At 35.3% G+C, this 23,173-nt stretch overlaps 1 non-coding gene across 1 annotated transcript; it reads right to left on the bottom strand.

Moving 5' to 3' along the window:
- Positions 1 to 266: 266 nt before the first annotated feature.
- LOC121206810 (small nucleolar RNA R71) lies at positions 267 to 373 on the bottom strand. The gene has a single exon (XR_005901983.1). It is a non-coding gene; the product is annotated as a small nucleolar RNA R71 (small nucleolar RNA).
- Between the last annotated feature and the right edge of the window lie 22,800 nt (positions 374 to 23,173).

Raw genomic sequence — 23,173 nt, forward strand, 5'->3', positions numbered from 1 at the left:
GCCATTCAGATGATCCAACAATTTGTTTAGTTTGACGGTTTGCAAGATGAAGATCCAAAAATCATTTGGCTAACTCTTTGGAATTCTGCTACACTTTTAATATAAATGACGTTTCTGACGATGCCATTCAACTATGGTTGTTTCCCTTCTCATTGAGAAATAAGGTTAAACAGTGGTTGAACTCCCTACTATGAGGTTCTATCACTACATAGGAGCAAATGACCGAAGAGTACTTATTGAAGTATTTCTCGTCAGCTAAGACAGCTAAGTTGAGGAATGATATCTATTTCTTCGTACAAATGGATTTAAAGACTCTATATGATGCATGAGAGAGGTATAAGGATTTATTGAGAAGGTTCCCTCACCATGGGTTACCTCTATGGTTATAGGTTCAAACCTTCTGTAACGGTTTGAACACCTCGACTAGGCAATTGATCGATGCAGCCACCGGTGGGACTCTGAATAATAAAACACCTGAAATGGCTTATGAGTTTATAAAGGAAATGTCACTAAATAATTATCAATGGCAAGTTATGAGGATGAAACTGATGAAAGCAGCCAGTGTTTTCAATCTAGATGCAGTCACCATGTTATCAAACTAGGTAGAACTTTTAAATAAGAAAATTGATGGTTTATATGGTTCTACATAGGTACATCCGGTGATGCAGTGCGATACAAATGGAGGAGGGATGAAAAATCCAAAATGTCTATCCTACAGCATTAGCACAGAGAACGAATAAGTTAACCTCTAATTTTTCAATTTTAAAACAAGTCAGAGAGTTACACGGGCAAGGCACATGGCCATATGGAAGGTCACACAGGCGTGGTAGAAGCGAAGGAGAGTGAACACAGTCGCGCGACATGGCCATGTGGAAGGCCGTGACATACGACCGTATCCAAGGCCGTGTGGAGACTGGGTTAAAAATTTGTAAATGCACACGGGCTTAAAACACACCACACGGGTGTGTGACACGGCCATGTGGCCCAACACGGGCCTCACACGACCGTGTCCCCCTTAAAATCCCTACCCTAATTTTTATTTTATTTCTTTGTCTTCTTCTCAAACTTACCAAACCCTAGCCACCGCGCTTATTTCTTTTCCTCATTTCAGCCACCATCACCCCATTTCGTTGCCCTTTGGTCCACCATCAACCTTCCCTCTCTTCTCCCCTCTCCATCATCAATCTATTCCTCGACCAGACCCCTTTCCCTTCCTTTCTCATACCGCAACCCCCACCGCCCCAAGCCTCTCTCTTCCTTTTCTTTTCCTTTCCCCTCTTAGTTCCTACCCACCCGCACCCCCCTCTGACTTCTCTTCTCTCTCTCATCCTTCTCCTTAAACTGCCAGCCACCTTCGCGCGTTGACTGTCGCACCTTTCCCGAACACCCACCTCCCTCAACCTCCCTGTTCTTTCCCCTGCGCACAAACCTATTCAACCCCTTTCCACGACCTCTTCCTTTCCCTCATCTGACCTGACCCCCACTGTTCCTAGTCGACCACCACGCTTCCACACTGCCCTACCACCATCGATTATCCCTTTTCCCCTTTTCCCTTTCCCTTTTCTTTATTTCTTTATTTATTTCTTATCTTTTATTATTATTATTAGATAGATTATTTTATTTCTTTATTGTTTATTATTATTAGTAGTATTATTATTAGCCATTTTTCTTTTCTAATTCTATATGTTACTGCTTTAAAATTAATATGATCATATTGTTATTCCTTAGTTAAATTCATTGTTCACTGTTGCTATTACTATTTGTTCTTAACATTAGATTCATTTATTTATGTATTTTTTCCTATTGCTTGTCTTTCTAATATGATTAGTTTATTTAGGTTACTTGTTATTATTCTTCTTAATTCTTGTTATTCTTTTTATTTTCAGTATGTCATGATTTGTTCTTTATTATTTTCTCAAGTTGCTTCATGCTAGTGTTACTATACGAATTTTTCATGCTTGAGTATTCGTACATTTTGTTGGCTATTTGGTCTACTTGGATTCTACTATCTTAAGACTTAGTTTGCATATTTGGTAATGCTTCATCTATTAATAAATTCTTTTTCGTCCTCAGACATACCATGACGAACACTCGCAGCAAGTCTAAAACCGCCATCTCTGCTTCGAAAAAGCGGAAGACCCATGGTGTGACTGCCTCCTCTAGTGCCTCCGCTGAGGTCTGCCACCCTTACCTTTGATTTTCTGCGGGCCCCCAGGAGGATCTATTTCAGTTACTTCGATAGCGACCACTCGGTCTAGGCTGTTGTATCGATTGGGCCACGTTGGAGCAAGTCCACCTAGCTGACGATGTTTGCACCTTCATTACCACAGCTTCATGAGACAAATTTTTCTCCTTCATCGAGCCCACCTACATGGAGTTTACTTTGGAGTTCTACGCGATGTTTCTTGAATAGCAGGTCATGACGTCTCATGATGAGCCAGGCACCATCACTTTCTGACTTGGTGGTTTGGTGTGCCATATGAGCATCCCTGAGTTTGGTGCTGCTATGGGACTCTACACAAAGGAGTTTATGAGCTCCAAGGACTTCCTTAGACTTTATCGGCACATCCATCACTCGCTATCACGTTGTTGGACCGATCTTACAATGAGCCAGGCCCTTTATGATGGGAGTCACTTAAAGGCGACTTCTCTCTCTCCAGCTTTACAGTACCTTCATAGACTTTTAGCTTACACTTTAATAGGCAGAAGAGAGAGCACTGGAGTCATTAGCACTCACGACGCTTACTTTCTATGGAGCATGGCCCATAGCCACATCATTGACTTGGTGTACTTTATCGCTTTAGCCTTCCACCATCAGATTGGCAGCCATATGAGGGGCCTCATCTGTTCAGGCTCTTATGTGACTCACCTCGCTCGACACTTCAGTCTCCTAGACACACCGGAGCAATGCTCCACACTCACACTTGTTGGCCAGATATCCCCACGGGGAATCTCAAGCATGATACACATGAGGATGATCGAGCGGTGTCGTGGAGTGGATACCCCTCAATATCGATTATTTCATTCTGACACTCAGAACGAACCCGAGGACTTCACTGATGATGTTCCTCCCTGTCACGAGAATCCACCACAGCCTCCACCTTCGAGTCACCGCCCTACTCCTTCTAGTGCCACTTTAGCGGACCTCCCTAAACAGTTGGCTCAATTCTAGCAATATTGCATTCAGAGGTTCGACAGTCTTGCGGTAGCATTGCAACAGATATGTCAGCATCTCCATATATCCTCTTCAGCGCCAACGACTCATGACACTGATGCGTTTGATGATGAGGACCATTGAGTCCATTTATTTTATTTTATTTTATTTTTAGATTTATTTCTATTTTTATGTTTTTTTGTTTTTTTAGACTTTTTTTACTTTTATATTTTGAACTATATTTTTATTTATTATGGTTGTTTCTAATCGAGTATAATTCCTTAATCTTCTTCACTACTTGTATCTATTTTCTTAATAGCTTACTCAGAATCATGCACTACATTTAAGATTTGTCTACAATTTCGCTTTTCACTATTCTGGGGATTTCATCCAATATTCAGGGTAGTTTCAATTCTCTCCCTCTCTTATGATATTTTGTTTCTTCTGTGTTTATTTTTGTTTGTACATTGAAGACAATTTACATCTTAAGTGTGGGGAGGTTATTTATATGATTATTAGAAAATCCTTAAATTATGTCTCGTGTTCAAGTAATTTTCTCATATTACTTTTAAAATGAATTCTTATCGATTTATGATTATCATTGATATGTTTTTAATTAAATTCATAGATATTTGTGCATTGGTTGTTTAAACTTTAAGACATGAGAGAACCAAGCATGATAAGTCTAATTTCATAATTAAAAATCTTTAAGTTGTTTCCCTGAATTGAGGTATTATCTTGAAGTTTGAGATTTACAAGATTCATATCAAAAACCATAATTTTTGTGAGATTTTGATCCTTTAGAGCATACACTTTTCTTTCTCGTTTTATTATTGGTTATGTGTGTGTCAATATTAAATTGTTATTCTAGAACTTGCTTCAATTATGCATGTCAAGACCACACCTTTGATTTGATATACTAAGATGATAAAGGCACTTAAGTTTTAACCCACTTATCCCATAAAAAGCCTACCTTCATAATTAACCCTTAGTGAACCCCTTTCAGCTCTTGATTTACCTATTAATGATAACTCATAACTCATTTTTTGTTCATTGAGAATTTTCCCCGTTTTATTGACTCTATTTTTATCGAGATTTGATTTGGTTAATTGCCTGATTAAGCCTTTTGATTAAGTTGCTGAATTATTTCTTCTTATTTACATATTATTCAAAAAAAAACATCAAAAAAAGATTAAAAAATAAATACAGATATATATTGATTATTATTTAGTTCTATAATTGTTGAGCTTTAACAGTTAAATTTATATTTTGAGAAGAAGCTCATTTTATTCTTGAATAGTTTCAATTGATGTAATTATTTTGTAATTCAGCATTTTTTATTTTTCTAGTTTGGTAATTTATCAATTCGATCTCGATTCTAATCATCTTTTTCAGTCTTTCCCACACCTTTAACCTAAACCCCATTACAACATTTTAAAGACCTTTTAATTTGTGTATCATCTCATTTTACAGTGGTGGAGATTTGATTTTCATGCAAGCCTATGGTAATGACTTTTCATATTTGACTTTTAAGTGCTTAATTTTTTAACCTTAAACACTTTGAGTGATTTGAGTGAATCTCTAGTGAGGATATTGATTCTTGTCAATTTTGAATTAAAGGTAATCATTTAGATGAGGGGAAATACTTATGTTTTCATGCTTTAAAATGTTTGATTTGGATTGTTTGAATCTTTAATGCCTTTTTAGTTGAATTATCAATGTATAATTATTTGTGAATTATGACAAAACATTATTGATGAGAATTATGAGCTGAGAAAGTTTAATTTTAATTATAAGCTGAGGATTTTGCTTGAAGAAAAGCAAACACTTAAGTGTGGGGATATTTGATAAACCATAAAAGTAACATATTTTAATCCCACGCTTGGTATGTTTTTGGATGATTTATTATGTGAATTAGTGAATTTGATGCTCTTAATCCTTTAAATTTATGTTTCTATACTTAGGTGAGCATAGGGAAGTGAAAGGAGCAAAAAGGGGCCAAAATCAGACAAAAAGAGTTGTTTTCAGGAACCACACGGGCTAGGCACACACCTGTGTGAGCCACAGGGGCTGTCCACACATGTCGATTTTGAACCCCGCTTCTCTTTTACACATAAAAACCTAATTTTTAGGGTTTATGAGCATTCTATAGTTTATAAATACATATTAGAAGAGGACTAAAGGGAGCACGCAGAGTAAAACGAAGAAATTACTCGAAGAACGCTGTCGGAAACAACTCAGAAGCAAATCTCCTTCAAGATTGAATATCTCTAGTCAAATTTCTTTTGAAGTTTTATTGGGTTTCTTATGTCTTGTTGTTATTCTAATTATGAGATGTTTTCTTCCCAGATTATGAACTAAATTCCCTAGATACCTAAGGAAGATTTAACCTATGATGGATCTTATTATTTGATTTTCTGAATTATATGATAAATACTTGATTCTTATTCTCAATTATGTATGATTATTTCTTGCTTTAATATTTTAAGGATATTAATTCAAGTGTGATATGCTTATTTCAGTGGAGCAAAAGTCTTTGTTTAAGAGTAGATTTGGCATAATTGAGTGGAGTTGCATGCAATCCTAGAAATAGGATGACATAAATCTGCCGGATTAGAGTCAAATCTAATAGGGGAATCCATAGATCGAGTTAATGAGACAATAGGGGTTTTAATTAGAAAGAGATTTCAATTAATCAACCTAGAGTCAGTTGTTCTTACTCTCGAAAGAGATATTAACATAATTTAGGGATTCTATGGATCAAGGTACAAGTGAATAAATCGTCTAATTCAAATTCAGAATAATAAGTGAAGTCTAGGTGGATTCTTTCCTCGGTATAGTCTCTCTCTTTGGTTATATTTAAGTATTTTCTCATTCTATTCTCTGTCGCATTCTTAATAATTAGTTTAGTTAAATTTAGATTAAAAACATCCCCTTTAATTTATAGGCTAGATAATAAAAAGATAGTAATTACTAGTACTTTTAGTCCTTGTGGATACGATATTCCCAACTCACCATACCTATACTACTATTCGATAAGTGCGCTTGCCTTTGTAGTGATTTTAGTTAGTTTAGTAAGTCATCAGCATGTCACGACACACAACTTAGAACTTCAAGTCTGGAGCTCGTTCAACTATGTTGCAACCTCGGAAGCTTGTGCTGCGACCCAATTTTCATTCCTGATGCTTTTAGGCCAAAAAATAAGTATCCTACACGCACTCAATTTAGTTCGTTAAAACTAACTATGGCCTGTATTGGTCAATAGGTCAACTAACATAAAATTATTGCGTAAAAAGCTTATTTTGTAAGAACTTAAATCTAAGATAATAAAACTAAAAATGTTTAAAAATAAGCTTATTAAGTGCTGGAAAGTACCTAATTTGCCACTACAAATTGTGGTGGGTCAAATTCCCCCACACTAAACTTGTTACTTATCCTCAAGCAAACAAGACAAAAGTAAATGAAAAAGAAAAAGAAAAAACACGAAACAACAATGTACTTGAGCATGCGTCACATACGAGATTGGTTTCAAAACATCTGAGAAAGCGAAATATGCTAAACAAGTAAATCTAGCTAGATGTCTAAACGATTCGATTCATGATTTTCACTTCAAACATGCTAGTTCAATAAGTTACAAAGTAAGGAGGTTAAAGAAAGCTAAACATATAATACCATCAAAATACATACACAAGTATAACATCTATAGTTGAAGAATATAGGCGATTCGTTTTCTATTCACTCAGTTTTTTTTATCCATGCTTTAAACTATAATATAGTATTTACAAGTATAAGCAATTCACGAGTGTTGGTGTCACAACCCAAAAATTGAGTTAGTGGAATGGATATCTAATCCGAATAGCAGAATTAGGTTAGAAGTGTTTAATAATAAAATAGGACAAATAAAATATTATAATAATAATCAAGATTAAAATCTTAAGTTAAGAAATTAAAATTAGGTGTTTGGGAATTTATTTTCATTTTAAAAACAAAACCAGATTTGAAAGTAATTGAGGAATTGTGTTTTAATTAAACAAAATGACTAATTTGGAAAAGGGAAGAAACTCAAGGTGGCCAAAAGGGAAAATTCCCAATTTTAAAATTTTGGTTAGCTATTTAAACCACCCATCGTCCCTTCCCTCTCTTTTCATAACCCATTCAAATTTCTTCCAAAATCCAAATTAGAGATTTTCTCTCCAATTGATTACCCAAATCTGATTTTCTAACCTTCCAAACACCAATTCTTCCATCAATTTCAAAGAAAATTCAAGCTTTCTTCATCAATCCTTCATTGTTCCTCACATTTCTCGAATTTGATCTGCAACTTGTCAATTTATTTAAATTAAGGTAAAATTCTGATTCCTATTGATAATTCTAAGCTCATTGCGTTTATAATTTGGGATTTGATCAACTAATATGGGATTTTAATATATCTAAAGTTTTAACACCGAAATTTGGTTCAAAAATGGTGAAATCCGAATTATTGAGTTAACTTGCTATTTTAAATTGATTTTCAATTCATTTTAAACTAATTAGAAGGTTTTTTAACTAAATTTAACAAATCATTAGAAGGTTTTTTAACTCAATTGAACTAATTAGAAGGTTTTTTTAAGCTCATTAATGATTTCTCGAAAAAGTTAGATTTGATTAATTAGATGAAATTGATGGCTTAGATTTGTAATAATATGATATTTAGAATGTTTAGAAACATCTTTAGGGGTTATGAACGATAATTGAGCAAGGAAATCTTTTATTTTAGAAAAACTAGTTAGATTTCGATGTTGAGGAAGAAAAGCTTAGATATGCAATTTTACTGTGAATCGGTTGTGTTTTTGGTTGTTCATAATGTGCTTGTAATGTGTTTATCATGTATAGAAAGTGTCAGATCAATCGGGATCCTCTAATTTGCAAGAAAAAAGGCAAACAAAAGCTTGTTTGAGCTTTTGGCATTGAAGCAAAAGCCAAAACAGTGAGTGGTTTTGTAACACCCCTTACCCGTATCCGTCGCCGGAACAGGGTACGAGGTATTAACAAATTATAGTATATACTATTAAACAAAACCCAACAAAATATGGCGTGCAATTTGATCATTATAACATATGCCATTAACAATACAAACCAACTTCAAAGGCTTCGTACAAAATGATTAGTTTGATACTATAAGTAGTAATTTGAACCTAGACAATTATGACACGTAACAAAATAACTAAGTCTGCTATACATGCCATATTTCAAAATGTTGAGTTCAGATACCAAGAGTATTGATAGTGCGGGCGGATCTTCTACGATCTCTGACTCCTGTGCTAGCTGGACGACACTATAAGACAAAGGAGAGAAAAGAAAGTAAGCTTATAGCTTAGTAAGTAAGTATATAAATAACAAATAAGAAATCTAATATGTTTACAACATAACTCAATTATATCATATTTTTAATTTTATTGTTTACTCCAATTTGATCAAACTGTCCCTCCTGCGTCATGATCACTAAATAAATCATAACTCGAGTTACGAAACTCAAAATTCAAATCCGTAAAATTTCCCTGAATCTAGACTCACAAAAATTCTTACTAATTTTTTTTTAGAATTTTTGGTTGAGCCAATTAGTACAGTTTATTAGTTAAAGTTTTCCCTGTTACACAACTCAACTGATCTGACCTCTGTTCATTACGAATTGAATTTCTCTCAGTACACAATTCAAATAACCATGAAACCTATTTCATTTAAAACTAGATTCAATAAGGAATTTATTCATATAAACTATATTTCTTAATTTGTTTTGTACAATTTTTAATGATTTTTAAAATTTGAAATAGGGGATTTCATAGTCATCCTGAGCAAGTCTCACACAATTGTAAATATCTCAAAATATAGAATTCTTTTGCTTGCTCTATTTCTTTTATATGAAAATAGACTCATTAAGCTTTAATTTAACATCTCATTCAACCTCTAATTAAATTCCTTATATTTTTGGTGAATTTTCAAAATCACGTTACTGCTACTGTCCAAAACAGTTTTAATGCTAATTTCATTCTTTCACACATTCTTCATACTAACCTCATTTTAACTTACATATATATATACTACAAATCATTTTCATCACATTTCATACATCACAAGTGTAGGTCTATGACTACAATGTCACCACAAAACCATCCCGTTGAACAATTCGGAATAATCCTCGATACTTGATAGTTTCAGCACACAGCCCCACCATCATATCTCATTTAATTCGGCTCTCTTGTACACATGGTGAACACTTAGTACCACTCATGCGACCTAGCCGATTTATCTCGTAGCTCTCTTGTCTACATGGTGTCCTTCACTTGGAATCACTCATGCGACCTAGCTACATTTATCTCTCACGTAGCTCTCTTGTCTACATGGGATACATCCCGTATCACACATGTGACCTAGCTACATTTATCTCTCACGTAGCTCTCTTGTCTACATGGGATACATCCCGTATCACACATGTGACCTAGCTACTATATAGTATCTCGTAGCCTTCTTGTACACATGATGTGCACTCGGCACCATACATGTGACCTAGCTATGCTCCTTCTATTTTATTCGATTTTTCCGAATGTTCAACCGGGATCTCTCTCTCTATTATTTATTTCCATTCTTTCAATAGTCGATTTATACTTCAACATCAGCTAATATATATAATAGGCTGAAATATAAAAATTTAAATGAATTAATGTATTATTTATATACAAACTTACCTCGATGCAAAATATGGGAATTTTGCAATTTAGTCCAAAACTTTCTCCTTTCCTCGTTCGAGGTCGATTCCCCGCCTTTCTTGATCTATAACAACATATTTAGCTCATTTAACACTCAAACTATTTATTTTAATCCAAAAATCACATTATACAAAAATTACATTTATGCCCCCTACTTTTACAAAATTACAATTTTGCCCCAAGGCTCGGAAATTTAATTTCAGCCTTTATTCTTATGTTTAATGACCTACTTATCATTTTTCTCTTCTATGGCAACATCAAATTCTCACTCTAACACATAGTTATGAACAATAGGTATTTTTATCGATTATGCCGTTTTGCTCGTTTTCGTTAAAAATCGCTTAGAAAAGATCGTTCCCCTAACTTCAAACATTCATATTCTACCATCAAACAACAAAATACATGCCTATCATTCATGGGTAAATTTTTAAACATAAACCCTAACTCGAACTAATGGTAGAAATAAGTAAATCGAGCTACGAGGATTTCAAAAATGTGAAGAACATTAAAAACGGGGCTTGAATTCACTTACTATGAAGCTTGAAAGTTGAAGAAACCCTAGCTATGGAGGAGAGAAATTTTCAGCAGCAACTAATGAAGATGATAACCAATTTTGTGTTATTTTTCCCATTTTATTTCATTTAATATGCAAATGACCAAAATGCCCTTACTACTAAACTTTCAAAAAATTCCCTCCATGTCCAACTTTTGTCCATAACTTAAGAATGGGTCAAATTTCTATTTAAGACCTCCTAATTAATATCCCAAAACAATTTCATACTAAAAACTTCTAAAACACGAGTTTTACAATTTATTCGATTTAGTCCCTATTCTCAACTTAAGCGCGAAATGCACAGAATTTTATCACGAAATTTTCATGAAATCATGAAATCATATCATAAACCCCAAAATAATTATAAAACGATTATTTCTATCTCGAATTTATGGTCACGAAACCACTATTCCGATTAGGCCCTAATTCAGGTTGTCACAGGTTTGGTGTGCTACATTTATGCACCATTCAGTGTGTTAAAGGCAAGCTTAGGTAGCCTAATCACCTATCTTGAGTTCCAAATGTAAGTGATTCTACTCAAACTATGATATTTGTAATAAGTGCTTAATATTATTCTTGATGAATGTGATAAGAGATCATGATATATGTGATGTGCATATGATAGAAAGTGACAATTGATTTTCTAGATTTATGCACACACAAGTGATAAAATTGAATGTGGCTCTCTGAGAAATTGTTATTGTTACAGCTCATTTTCAGTGAAATCAGAATAGTGGTTTTTTACCACAAATCCGATCTGAAAATATTTATTTTCTTAATATTTTAATGTCAAATTATGTTAGCAAAGTCGTATAAAAATTGCATTAAGAAATTTCGAAGTTTTCATGCTTAATTTAGTAAAAAGGACTAAATCGCGTAAAGTGCAAAAGTTGTGTTCCAATAGCTAAAGGTGTCTAATAGCTATAGAAATTTAAATTGAAGGTATTTATATGGTAATTAGCCCATAAATGAGTTAGTGGAAGAAGTTGGCTTGGTATAAGTGAAATTTTTAATGTATTAAAAGGTTATAAAGGTAAATTAGTAAATAATGGTAAAAATTAACTAAAACAAAGGTATCATCGTCTTCATTTCATCTAAGTTCAACCGAAAATCACCAGTGGAGGAGATTTTAGGTTCGGTCAAGTTATCCCCTTGCATGTAAGTGCAATTCTGCTATGTTTTTAATGATTTCTATATTTTTGGAGTCGTTGTAACGTAATCTAACTAGCCCAGGGACTAATTTTCAATACTGTTAAAATTCTAAAGTTTTGCTATGAATGTGTGTTGGTTGTTTTTGATATTTGATGGATGAAAATGAAAGTTTAATGATAGTTAAAAAAAATTTGTAAAGTGATTTTGGTTGAAAATGTCAAATAGGGATTAAATTGATAAAAGTGAAAATTATGTGGTGAAATCTGTGAATAAATGAAATATAGGGTTTTCTAGGGACTATATGATATTCGCCTATAATGGGCTAAATTTGAATTGCATGAATTTGCATTGTTATGAGAGTAGGACTAAATTGTAAAGAAGTTAAAAGTATAGGGGCAAAATAGTAATTTTTCTATAACATGAAATTTGGATTGAATTGAGTAAAATATGAATTAAAATAGTTAAATTCGATTATATAGATCAATAAAAACAACGTACGAAATTAGATTGTGGAAAAGATAAAGTTTTGTACTAAACATTGATTTCCTTCATATGAGTTCGAAGTAAGTTCGTATGTTAATAAGCATTAAATAATTTTGCATTAAATGCTTTAATATTGCATTCTTGATGAATACGATTTCATGGAAATAGTCGACAAAGATTTGGAAACGTATGAGATCCCGATTGAACCTTAGGAATAGATAGGATACGAATGACATTTCATTAAGGGTTACCGTATTTCGGGTGCTGGTCCCGTACGTTCTACCGGTGGCTGAGTTTTTCAGCATGTGTTGTGGTTACTCATCAGCTTGTTTGAGTAGCACCGTGTAGCTACGTCTTGACCGTCAGCTTGTGTGAGCAGACCCAGTGATGGCTCGAGAGTGAGCATCTATACGAGATATGAGATAGAGATGGTTTCGACCATGTATTGACACTTAGTGTGCAAGATACCCGAGTATCCAATATTATTCCAAATGGTTCAATGTGGTTATGTTACGAGAGTGTATGAGTTCAATATGAACCAGTACAGGTATGTACTAAATCATGTGAGAATTGAATCTATGAGATTTGTGATTTCATGTCTAACTTTGTGGATGAATATGTGTTAGACTTATGGATTAAATTGAGTTGCATTAAGCTATGTTTATTTACTTAAAATGTGATTAAATGGTAAGCTAAGTTTTAGGTTATATGAACTTACTAAGCTTAATTGCTTACTCTATTTATTTTTCTATGTTTTATAGTAATTCAGAAGCTCGCTCGGATTGGAAGTTGTCAGAGATCTCATCACACTATTCAGCAGCTATTTTAGTACTTTTGGACCTAATGTATTTTGGTTATATGACATTTATAGGTCATTTGGCTAATGAAAGCCTATATGTTTTGGTTATGTATTTAGTCATTTAATATGGCTTGATTTGGCATATATTGGTATGTATATATGTGTGTTTGTCTCATTATGTATGTGTTTGGATTGCCATGGAAATGCCTTGATTGTGATTTGGAAATTTTGATTATCATATAGTTGAAATTGAGAAATGGCATATTGGGTGTGTGTTAGGCACAAATGTGTATATATGCATTTGGCCATTTAGGTAACTTTTGGAAGTGATATTGGTGAGATTTTGAATGGCTAGTTGTGATACTTAAGAGCTTATGGTTGTTGGTAATGAAATTGAATGGCTTAGACTTGATTTTTGTGTTGGTTTAAATGCCTATTGATAATATGTTCATATGTTTTTTGGTATGTGTAGGTTGTTGAAAAATATTGGGTGAGGAATGCGGCTTGGAACATAGCCTATATTGTCCACACAGGTAGAGACACGGGCGTGTGTCTCCGCCGTGTGTGACACACGGTTATATGACACGACCGTGTGTCTTCTATAATTTTTAATGAAATCAAGTCAGTGAGTTACACGAGTAAGTCACACAGGCGTGTGGTTGGCCGTGTGACCCAACTCAGTGAGTTACACGGGGTCAGACACAGGCTGGGACACAGCCATGTGATCCCATTTCAAATTTCTACACGGCTTAAGACACGGGCGTGTCTCTTGACCATGTGAGACACACGGCCTGGCCACACAGCCATGTGTCTCATGAACTTTGAAAATTTTCAATATTTTCTCAAAATTTTCTTAAGTTCATGTTTGAGTTCCGAATTGTTTTTAATACATGTTTTGGGTCTCGAGGGTTTGTGTTAGTGACTATATGATTGAATTTGAATGATTTTTGTTTGGTATTGAATAATAAACATGAAATATATGATTGTTTAAGCATTAAGTCCAATAATGCTCTGTAACCCTATTCCGGCAATGAATACGGGTTACAAGTGTTACATTTATAGCACTTGATAGTGCATTATAAGTGTTTTTGAAAGTGAAATGTGTAAGTGTTTTCAATAAGTGAAAGTATGCATAAAACAGTAAGTAAATGTGTGTTTAGGTGAATATGTTGGCATTGTGACCTTTTGGAACCATTGGATATCATTAGCATGCCATAGGATTGTGAGTACTCACCACTATTTTCTTATGTATTTAGGCATTAGTGCCTTGAGACTAGTTTGGAGAGATAAGGGAATGTTAAGCTTAGCTCCATTCAATGATACTGGTTGGTGTATTTAGAGTGTGTTAGCTTCATGCTACACTTTTATGGGATTAGCATAGACTCTATGAATCATCTTTTGTGTTTGGAGATCCCCTTACCCAATGCATATATTTTCATACATGTTTCATAGTCACATTATGCCAATATATTAACATGAATTCCAATTATATATGCTTGATATAATGCCATGAGTAAACAATATAGTATGTTTTCTATTAACCTTGGTATTATGTATTTCATGTGGCATTCTTTGAACATTCACTGAGCTTGAATAAGCTCACATTCTATATGTCTATTTTGTAGAGAAATAGCATGAGTGAGGAGGAGAACTAAGCTCACAAAGTGATCCAAAGCAAGGCAAAGTGATTTGAGTAGGTGATGTGTTCTCAATAGCAAAAAGAAAGGAAATGTGAGACTAATCATGAGGGTTTAGGCTTTATTTTGCTACTAGGTTGTAAAAGTACTTTAATGGACTGTTTAAGGACTTTTATAATTGGTTTGAATGTTTTGTTTGATGCTTGAGAATAATGAATGTATAATGCATGATTCTAGTTTGAATGCATGATGAATAATATGCTTGACTCGTGGTGAAATTATGTTGTGAATGCTTAAAATTTCATGTTGAATGCTTGGACAAGTTTGAAATGACCTTTTGGTATGAGTTGAACCTATTTCATCCTTAGAAATGTAGGTAATGCAAAATTGACTTGTTGAGTAATTTGAATAGACTTTAGGACTGAATGCTAGATAGTAAATTACCTAAGATGTCAAAGTATGTTATTGTATGTTTTAGTGTAATTGAGCATGTTTTGAATGATCTATGTATGCTATATGACATGTTAGAATAGGAGCAATGGCATGAAATCACGAAATGATATGTCTAGCTTTAGTGTCAAAAGTGTCATATGCAAGTGTTGGGATTTTCAGCAAAAATTGCAAACGACGACGCGTCAACCCATAGTCGACGTTGTGATGAGGGATTGTCATCGGGACACCGTTTATTGCATTTTTGCGATGAATGCCCTCTTTTAAACAACAACGTGACGTAAGTAATCACATCGTCACAACATGGCAGGCTATGTGTTCTGGACATGTTCTGTTTTCTTTGCAAATTAGTCTTGATTTTTAAACAATCAAATTGAAGTCCATAAAAACTATAAAATGACATGAAAACTTGCATGACTGGGATTTAAAAATCTAATTTCATCTTCCTATTCTCAATTTTACAAAAAGGTTTCTCCGAACATTTAGCCAACTTTACGGTTTAGTCCAAAAACCTTTGTTCTAAAATTAAATGAGTTTTACTTAACGTTTTGAATCATTTCTTCCAATTTAGGTCTGGAATAAGAAGTTGCAGGTTAATTGCATGTTTAATTAAATGATTTATGAATATTTTGTATTTTTATGCAAAATGACAATTTTACCCTTGTTTAGTTATTTGATGTTTTTGCTAGAAAAGCATGATCCTAGGTTTGTTTGCTTATGTTACTTGTTGATTAATGGCTTAACAGTGTAAAAAGCCCTTACAATTTTTTAAAAAAAGCAATTAAGTCCCCGCATTTGTTTAACCTCACTTGGGAACTTAGACTTTCACAATGCATCAAAAAGACCCTTAAACTTTTTCAAAAAATGCAATTAAGCCCTTGATTTCTTTTTTTTTTTGCACTCAATTGGGCACTTGAACTTTCAAAATGCATAAAAAAGGCCTTCAAAATTTTTCAAAAAAAAAAGCAATTAAGCCTCTGCCTTTTTTGCACTCAATTGGGTACTTGAACCGCCCTTAATTTTTTTCAATTAAAGTCACCACGTGTCACAACAACAGCATGACATGTGGTAAAAATGGTAATAAAAAATTAATAAAATTTATAAAAATATTAAATTTTAATAAAAATATAAAAATATTTAAATTTTATTTAAAATTAGTACAAAATTACAAAAATCATAAAAAATTTATAAAAATTATAAAGTTTTATAAAAATCATAAAATTTTATAAAGTCGTAAGAAAATTATAAAAAATGTAAAGAAATATAAAATTCATAAAAAAGATATATAAATATCGTACTAAAGGAAGCATTTTAAATTTTTTCTATAAATTTTATTGATTTTTATTTTTTATCATTTTTTATCACATGCCACGCTGTGTTGCGACACATAATAACTTTGACTAAAAAAATTGGGGGTCATTAACTTTAACAGTCAACAATTAAAGTTAATGGTTAAAGGGTCTTTTTAATGTATATTATGATTTTTATAAAATTTTACAATTTTTTATAATTTTTTATTATTTTTATAACTTATTTTTAATAAAATTTTAATATTTTTTATAGTTTTTATATTTTTATTATAATTTAATAATTTTAATAATTTTTATTGATTTTTATTTTTTTTATATTTATTTGCCACATGTCACATCATGGTTGTGACACAAGGTGACTTGAACTAAAAAAATTAGAGTTAGTTAACTTTAATAATTTTTTTTTTTGCATTTGATAGTTCAAGTAACCAATTGAGTGCAAAAAAAAATCAGAGACTTGATTACTTTTTTTGAAAAGTTTGAGGGTCTTTTTAATCCATTTTGAAAGCTCAAGTACCCAATTGAGTGAAAAAAAAAAGCAAGGGGCTTAATTTTTTTTTTAAGTTTGAGGGTCTTTTTTATACATTTTGAAAGTTTTAAGTACCCAATTGAGTGCAAAAAAAAAGTAAGGGCTTAATTACTTTTTTTGAAAAAGTTACAAGACTTTTTACATCCTTAAGCCCTGATTAATTATTGTGCGTGAATATTGTGTGGTGCGAGTAGTGGTTTTGTGGTGTGTTTGGTGGTTGGTAAAGAGGTCATGTAGGTGATGTAACGCCCCAAACCCGGCCTAGACGCTGTGGCCAAATCTGGTGATGTCACAAGGAATGGGTTTTAAAATCAAAGTTGTCTCGTAAAAAACGTGCACTTTTCAAAATTTGCATACATTCACAACTTATTGAAAACATCATTAGTTCATTTGCCAAACATATATTACAGTGGAAGTCTTAAGAAAACATATCTATTTTAAAAATCTAATTTGTATTTTAGAAAAACATCGTTGGCATAAAAATCGTCGATCTCATAAAATAGTTCATCATAGCATGCAAATTATAAATAAATCTAAACCCGCAGTTAAAAGTCTTATAGTCCAGACAGTCTCAGAAATTACAAACTCTCAAAAAATAACCCAAAGTAGTAAATAAAACCATAAACCAATAACTTTAATCAGTTTTACAGAAGAGTGGTCACCGCGGAGTCCCTACTGCAATGATCCGCCTAAGACTGACGATTACCTGATAGACAGACAAAAAGATGTGAGTTTATGTAAACTCAGTGTGTAACCCAATAGAGTTAAGCATGCAGGCATACAACATCATATACATAATCAGGAACAGATACAGATGCAGATACAGATACAGATACAGAATCATGTCCATTTCAGATATAGATATACAGATCAGAAAAATTAGAATCCTACCCCCATCCTCTACACACCATCTTCAACCATCCTATCACACCATGTGGGGTTTATAACACCTATGCATCCCTACAAACCACGTTGTGCCAATATGACACATATCAGATATAATGCAACCAAGCTGCCAGAAATTAGGTGATGATCACCGTGCAGAACACTTCCTCCATCAATACAAATACTTCCCCACAATCATATATAGAACATATATAGAGCACATATACAGAGTTAACAGATTAAAGCATGCATTACATGCTTATATATAAGCAGATATCAGAATTGCAATTAGCATAATAATAAGACATGCATAATCATACTCAAAACGGTGTTAGAGACTAATAGATCACATATTTTTAAGGTTTAGTTAGCCGTTACCAACCCTTCGGTAGGCCCACAGTTGATTGGGACGACCCATTCGACCCTAAGAGAAATTTCAAAAATTTAAGCCCACATGCCCGTGTGGGCCCACATTCCCAGATTGCCCTTGCCCGTTTGGCTCACATGGCTTGGCCCAAAAACCACACGCCTGTGTGGGCCCACACGCTCAACTTGGCCCAACTCGTGTGACCCACATGGCCACACTCGAGCCGCCACACGACCGTGTACTGCATACGGTCATGCCTTTGTCAACCACATGCCCGTGTGGTGTCGACAGAATAGGTTTTTGGCTTTTACCGAATCCCGTTGTTCCGCATTTCGGGTATACACCTATTTCATTTTTGACGCAACAGCAAACACGAACCCTCCAGAACCTTAAAAACAACATACCAACGCTTAAAGTCAAACTTAATTCACGATTTCATCGTAACTACGAAACCAATATCAAATCCAACACTTACTCAAAACACCCCCAACAATTCGATTACGAATCTGAACGAGGAGAGTCCCTATCTTCCTGATTTGCTACTGCCAAAACAGACAATAAGGTTCCAAACAAAAGATTTCAGAAATACAATAATGGATATAAAAAACCCCTACCCGAGCAAATCATCCTATGCTCACATACCTTAACCGAGTGAGGAAACCCCAAAAATACCAAACATAACAGTGGAAACTAAAAGTAATGAGCAAAATTGAAGAAACAAGAAAAGCCGAAATTTGCCAAGAAAGGAGAAAAATAAATGTCAAAAGAAAAAAATAGATGAAAAGATTTTTGGGAATAAAAAAATAAAAATAACACGGATATGAAAACATATCCCTAGATTTTTTCCCACTAACTCAACTTCCTCAGACTTCCAACTTGATCGAAACTCTATCAGACAACCGAGCAAAATAAATACCCATGTCGACACAGGGACCCAAACATAGGACCTCCAACACACCAAGACCCTTACCACTCGAACCAGCAGGCTCATTCTGATAAGAATTTACACGCAAATAAATATAAGCCCACTCGAAAAGGGATAAGGCTTAGATCCAAAAATAACCAAAATTTGCTAAAGGTAAGGCTTGAACTTAGGACCTCTCCCACACATCCAGAACACTTAGCCATTGAAGCAAATACAGATTTGTATCAGATATTTACAGAAAAAAGGATATACATATCAATGCGTTACAATTCTACCCCCTAAAATTTTGACCTCGAAATTTATCTGATCAGAACAGATGAGGATACTGCTGATGCATCGAGTCCTCAAGTTCCCACGTGACCTCCTCAGTACCATGATTCCACCACAGAACCTTCACTAACGGAATGAACTTCTTCTTTAGAACCTTAACGTCTCGATCCAGAATCTAAACCGGTCCCATACGCTTCAAAATTTGATACGGCCCAATAAACCTAAGGCTCAGCTTGCCCTTACGGCCAAATCTCAGAACTTTCTTCCACGGTGAAACCTTAAGAAAGACAAAGTCCCCCACAAAATACTCAATATCACGCCTCTTCAGATTTACATACAATTTCTATCTATCAAAAGTTGTCTTTAGACGATCTCGAATCAATCTAACCTTATCCTCGGTCTCAGAAACCAACTCAGGACCCAAAACCCGTCATTCACCCAATTCAGTCCAACATAGTGGAGTACGACACTTATGACCGTATAAAGTCTCGTAAGGTGCCATCTGGATGCTAGCCTGAAAACTGTTATTGTACGCGAACTCAGCTATCGGCAGATAATCCTCCCAACTACCTTAGAAATCGATCACACAACTCCAAAGCATATCCTCCAGTATCTAAATCACCCTCTTAGATTGACCATTTGTCTGAGGATGGAACGTAGTTCTGAAGTCCAATCTTGAACCCAGAGCCTCATGTAATTTTTTCCAGAATCGAGAAGTGAAGCAAGGATTTCTATCAGAAATGATTGAACCAGGAACCCCATGCAGTCTCATAATCTCATAGATATAGAGCTTCACTAACTTCTGCAGAGAATAGTCCATTCGAACTGGAATAAAGTTAGTGAACTTGCTCAATTGATCCACGATTACCCAAACAGAATCCTTCTTACTGGATGTCAAGGGCAACCCACTAACGAAGTTCATCATCACTCGTTCCCATTTCCATAAGAGAATCTTAACAAGTTGTAGCAAACCTGAAGGCAACTGATGCTCAGTATTAACTTGCTGACACGTCAGACATCGAGCAACAAAATCAGTAACTTCACGCTTCAAACTCGGCTACCAATATAGTTCACAGAGATTTTGATACATCTTATTACCACCAGGATGTATAGCATAAGGGCTAATATGAACCCCTCAGAATCAACTGCCTCAAATCAGTATCATTCGATACACAAATTCGCCCTCGAAAACACAGAACACCATCATTATTTAGCCCAAAATCCGAGGTGCTACCACTCTCAATCTGACGAAATCATGAACCCAGAGACTCATCCCTCAACTGCTTGACACAAATCTGATCAATCCAATTTGGCTTAACTTGCAGCTTAGCCAACAGACTTCCATCATCAAACAGACTAAGTCGAGCGAACATCGCTCTCAAATCAGACATCGCCCTACGACTTAAAGCATCAGCTACCACATTGGTTTTACCAAGATGGTATTCTATTGTGCAATCATAATCTTTAAGCAACTCAATCCATCGATAATACCTAAGATTCAACTCTTTCTAAGTAATGAGGTATTTGAGACTCTTATGATCGGTATAGATGATACACCTCTCACCATACAGATAATGCCTCCAGATTTTTAACGCAAAGACCACTATAGCCAACTCGAGGTCATGCGTTAGATAGTTCCCTTCATGTGTCTTAAGCTGACAGGACACATAAGCCACAACCTTACCCTCTTGCATCAATACACATCCCAAACCAATGTGCGATACATCACTATAGACCACAAACTCTTTACCGAATTCAGGATGTATCAGAATAGGAGCCTGAGTCAAAACATACTCGAGCTTCTCAAAGTTCACTTGTTGTTCATCAGTCTAGACAAAAGGGACACCCTTGTGTAGAAGTTTAGTCAACGTAGCTGCTATTAGAGAAAACCCCTCGACAAACCGTTGCTAATAACCTGCTAGACCCAGAAAGCTACGAATTTCAGACAAGTTCTTAGGCTGTTTCCAATCAAGCACAGCCTCAATCTTTTAAGGATCAACTCGAATCCCCTCAGCAGAAACCACATGCCCCAGAAAAGTTACCTCACGCAACTAGAATTCACATTTTCTTAACTTCGTAAAGCTCTTTTTCTTGGAGTGTCTGAAGCAGAACCTCTAAAATGCTCATCATGCTCAACCTCAGTCTTAGAGTAAACCAGAATGTCATCAATGAAGACCACGATGAACTGATCCAAATAAGGCTAAAACACTTTGTTCATCAGATCCATAAATGCAATCGGAGCATTCGTCAAACCAAAAGGCATAACTAGGAACTCGTAATGTCCATATCGAGTCCTAAACGCAGTCTTATGAACATCAGCCTCCTTAACCCTTAATTGATGATACCTAGATCGAAGATCAATCTTAAAGAACACTGAAGCCCCTCGAAACTGATCAAACAGGTCATCGATCCTCGGAAGCAGATACTTATTCCTCACAGTCAACTTATTCAGCTGCTAATAATCGATGCACATCCTTATGGTCTCATCCTTATTCTTAACAAACAGAACTAGTGCCCCCCACAGAGACATACTAGAATGGATGAAACCATGATCCAGAAGTTCTTGAAGTTGAGCCTTAAGCTCAGTAAGCTCCTTCGGTGCCATTCGATATTGAGCGATAGACACAGGAGCTGTACCCGAAAGAAGCTCAATACCGAACTCAACTTCCCTATTCAGAGGTAAACCTGGTAACTCCTTAAGAAAGATATCCGAAAAGTCTTTCATAGTTCTGATGTCCCCGATAGAAGAATCCCTAGAAGCAGAAACACTGACGTAAGCTAAATACGCCCCAAACCCTTTTCTAAACCAGTTTTTCGGCCACAAGAGCGGAGATCACATTGGATAGGTAATCTCAATGCTCACCAATCATAACTACCTCAATATCATCCTTGGTCCTTAGAACGACCCTCTTAAATGTACAGTCTAAACTGACTCGGTGCTCAACCAACCAGTCCATGCCAAGAATTAAGTCGAACTCCCCAAACAGAAGCTCAATCAAATTTGCCAGAAGAACAGTCCATTGTACCTCTAATGGAACCTCCCTGTAGAGTTTACTAACCCAAACAGACTGCCCCAACAAACTTAGTACAGTAACCTCACTAGTAATTTCCTCAACAGAAATCCCCAAGGTTTCAGATACAATACTAGCTACGTATGAGTATGTAGAACCTATGTCAATCAGAGCAGTATAAGTACATCAAATATAAGGAACGTACCAGTGATAACATCTTGAGCATCTCTATCCTCTCGGCGCTGTGTAGTATATACCAGTGCAGGCTGTCTCACCTCAATCTGACCAACAGCTCTGCCCGGTGCTCTCTGCCCACGACCTATACCATTACCACCCTAGCCTGTCCACGGCCCCTAGGTCGATGCTGCACTACCTTCTGAGGCTACACAGAACTTGGAGCTAAAGCTTGCATCTAATCTTCCCACTATGGACACTCCCTAATACGGTGCTCAAGAGACCCACACCTTAGAAAAGCCCTAATCCTCCTCCAAAACTCGCCCGGATGGCACTTACCACAGTCACTACACGGCTAGATCCCAGCAGGAGAAATAGAAGCCCCCTCTCTAACTGGTCCATCAGATCTGACCTTTTTTTAAGCCTCGAAATAGAACTAGAGGACTCCGAATCCCTCTTATTCTTACCCCTCTCTTGGTTCCTATTCTAGCGTTCCACGCGTTTAACATCCTCGACGATCTTCGCCTTCTCAACCAAAACAGCAAACTCTCACTCCCTTTGTGGAGCAATCAGTCCCCTCAAACTATCTCTTAATCCATCCTCAAACCAAATGCACCTCTTATACTCAGATGCCACCATGCCTTGAGCATAGCGGTTCAATCTCAGAAACTCGGCCTCATACTCGGCCACAGATTTATCCCCTTGTGAAGAGTCATTAACTCATGCCTACG

This window comes from Gossypium hirsutum, chromosome A09 (genome assembly GCF_007990345.1).
Source record: "Gossypium hirsutum isolate 1008001.06 chromosome A09, Gossypium_hirsutum_v2.1, whole genome shotgun sequence".
Classification (NCBI taxonomy): domain Eukaryota; kingdom Viridiplantae; phylum Streptophyta; class Magnoliopsida; order Malvales; family Malvaceae; genus Gossypium; species Gossypium hirsutum.